Raw genomic sequence first — 3,292 nt, 5'->3', positions numbered from 1 at the left:
GAGGTCGTGATATGCGGTGGGTCGTCGCGGTGGTCGGTGTCGTCCCCGTGGTCGCCGGCCAAATCCCAACAGAGAAGGTGGTAGGTTGGGGGAATACTTGGAGGTGGAGGGGTAGGGCATGGCGGGCTACGGCGGTGCGGCATGGCAGGGGGAGCAGAGGGAGGCGCGCGAGGCCGTGACCCTGCGATCTTGCGGCGAGGGAGGCCGGGGAGGGCGGCGGTCAGCGCGAAGATTCAGGGCCTAAAAGGTGTAGTAGGGACGGGCTGGTCGCTGGGATCCAGTTGAAGGCAGGGGAGGACGGCGCCGGTCACTCGGATCCAGGGCGGCGTCGTGGCCCTTTCCTGTCCGGCGGCGGTGAGGAAGGTGGCTGGATAGGGTGGGTTGGCCGGGGCGATGGAGGTGGAGGTTGGGGGCAGATTGGGGAAAGGTGAGGAGGGCACAGCGGAGAGAGAGGAAGAAGGTGGATTTGGTGGGTCTGCTTGTGAAGTGGGGGAAGGAGGTGGGCACGATGGAGAGAGGAAGAATGTGGAGGGGGTGGCCCGGTGGGGGCGGCGTGCGGTTCGGTTTGGGATTTTATGCAGTGCGAAAGTGTTAGCAGAATAAGCGATTCGGTGTGCAGAATAAGACTTAAGGGGTGTTATCATAATAGACCCACCCTATATATATATGTATATATATATACACACACACACACAGCCGGTCTATTCTGCTAATATTAGCAGAATAACTATTCTGATAACACTTCCGCACGGCACACTTAACGCAAGTGCACTGCACATTCAGTAGCAGGGGTGCTGCAATACAGAGACTAGTGAACTTCGTGTCGGAGAAAACTGCACGTGGTGTTTTTTCGGTACCTTTTTCACTTTAGTTTTTTAACCGTTTATCGTAACGAGACGTGTAATATACCGTTGAAAAGCTATAGATTAGACGCAACTTCGTCATGTTGAACACTTTTCGAAATTCTTCACGGTTTAAGAGCAGTTTTGAAAATGATGCGGCGCATGACGAGTGGCAGCGAGCGTTTTTTTGTGTTTTTTTCTAAACCGCTCGTCGGAATGAAGCAAATGATACACCCTTGGAAAGATATCATCGAGGCGTATCTTTTTTATCTTTTTTATATCTATTATTTTTTTTAATTCGTTGCGGTTTAAGAGCAGTTTTAAATTTAGTAAATCGCGGAATTCTGTTTTTTCAAAATTTTAGCAATTTTCGTACTGTTTTTGCTCTAGTTTTTGAACTGTTTATCGAAACGTGGCGTGTGATACGCCGTTGGAAAGCTACGAATGAGTCGCAACTTCCATATGTTGGAATGTTTTTAAGAATCCTTATGGTTTTTAGTTAATTTCGAAAATCGTACAGCTGACGGCGAAAGGCAGCGGCCGTTTTTTTGTGAAATTTTCACAAATCGCTGGTCGAAATGATTCAAATTATACGCCGTTGGAAAGATATTGATGAGGCGCAACTTTTTCAAGTAGAACACTCTCATTAATGCTTCACGGTTTGAAAGCAATTTTGAAATTACCGAAATGCGGGTACTCTGTTTTTTGCAACACCCAAATCGATGAGTGGACTTCATCAGACAGAAAATCGCACTGCTAACCGCACTACAGCAGACGGGCAAGTGAACTTTATGGTTTTTTTTGTCAGACATAAATTTTCCAAGACGAGCAAGTGAACAGCATCAATACAAAAAATGAACCGCAACACTTTCGAAAGTGAACCGCATGAGTTACTGTTGACGTTTTCATGTAACACTTTTTTTGGGACAATGTTTTTCTTTAACATGTTTCAGGACTGTAGTAACGAGCCAAGTGCACTGCATTCTTCTATTTTGTCCTTTTTTTCTTCTTTGTGTTAACGCGTCCGGACTCCAGAGTAGAGGCTAGTGCACTGCATTAGTTTCTTTTTCTAACTTTTTTTCTTTCATCAAAATGAACAGCTTGAGAAAGATGGAATGAACCTCTAGAAACAACCAATAGTGCTTCGAAAAGAAGTACATCCAGCAACCACACATCATATGTCACAACAAATTCATAAAAATATGCAACCCCCACGGAAATTACATCCCAGTACCGCATGAGACATACGTTCATCCGAGTACTGCATGGTCAATGCCTTTACACATCAGACCGCATGATGCACAACTTGTAGTAAAAAAAAATGCACAAACTTACCCGAGCTGCAAGGGGCGATATACAAAACCGCACACCTGTGCAAATCGAGCTGCACGAGATGTGCTGCTGAACCTCTGTCGAGTCGCGCATTTTGAATGTGAACCTCATCAAGCTCCCATATAAATTGCAGGAACGGTCAGAGCGGACCGCACCGAGTGCACTGCAGGAGTAAGTGCAAAATTATATGGAAATATGCACAAGTAAACTGCACACCTCAGGACAAGGAACTGATTTCCTTTTAAAAACTTAACTGGAAAAAACCTGAAAATTCAACCGGAAGAACAACGCATAGCAAACTCCAGTGGAAGAGAGAGGGACGAGTGCACTCCGCGACCGTCGTCGGTTGAAGGAGAGACGACCCTTGGAGCGGTGTATCTCGCGTGCATCACGGTGAAGGGATGGCGGGGCGGCGTCGTCAAGTGTCGGGGATGGGGAGGAGGCTTTGGAGGCCGGCCGTGGCAACCGAGTTGCACGGGGGTGGCAACCGAGCCGCACGGGCCTGCCAACCGAGCTGCATGGGGCTGGCGGCGCGGTGGCTGCCTCGGATCCCTCATCGCTGACCACCGAGATAACCAAATCCCCTCCAATCTTTGAAGCCAGCTGCCCCAGATGCCCCCGGGATGGCAAGCCCCTTGGCTTTGACAATGGACTGCATGGAGAGGAGGAAGTGGGGCACGCCTCTGTGCGATGGTGGACTGCAGTGGCCAAATCCTCCCTGTCGGAGCTACTTCATCAGGACTCTGCGATGCTCGAGGCCGCTGTGGAGGTACCCCAGACCGAGGGCCCGTCTGTGTTGTCTGCGTGGCCAGCCATGACGCCCGATAGAGGGGGGCGCCCTAATCCATTGGAAGAAGGTGCCGCGGGGGGAGAAGCTGGTGCGGCGACTCACGGCGAGCACTGGGAGAAGCGCGGTGTGGAGGCTATGGCGGCTCGGGCCCCTGGTGGCGAATTGGTGTAGAAGGTGGAGGGGTTGGGGCGTGAGGTGGGAGGGGACCGGGGGAGGAGCGCGGGGCAGATCCGGAGATAGCCCATCGCCAAAGGCCGTGGATGGCTGGATCCATCGACGGCCCGTCGCTGGAGCCCGCGGCTGGCCGGATCCGGCATTGGCTCATCGC

The 3,292-nt window shown here is 50.9% G+C and overlaps 1 long non-coding RNA gene across 1 annotated transcript; it reads right to left on the bottom strand.

The window, feature by feature from the left end:
• Nucleotides 1-1,958: 1,958 nt before the first annotated feature.
• Nucleotides 1,959-3,286, bottom strand: LOC119276371. Its single transcript, XR_005136568.1, has 2 exons — nt 2,429-3,286; nt 1,959-2,337 (listed from the first exon to the last, which is right to left on the bottom strand). It is a non-coding gene; the product is annotated as an uncharacterized LOC119276371 (long non-coding RNA).
• Between the last annotated feature and the right edge of the window lie 6 nt (nt 3,287-3,292).

The sequence above is a fragment of the Triticum dicoccoides genome, chromosome 3B (assembly GCF_002162155.2).
Source record: "Triticum dicoccoides isolate Atlit2015 ecotype Zavitan chromosome 3B, WEW_v2.0, whole genome shotgun sequence".
NCBI lineage: Eukaryota > Viridiplantae > Streptophyta > Magnoliopsida > Poales > Poaceae > Triticum > Triticum dicoccoides.
The sequence above is the reverse complement of the archived record's forward strand: the minus strand, read 5'-3'. Positions and strand labels throughout refer to the sequence as shown.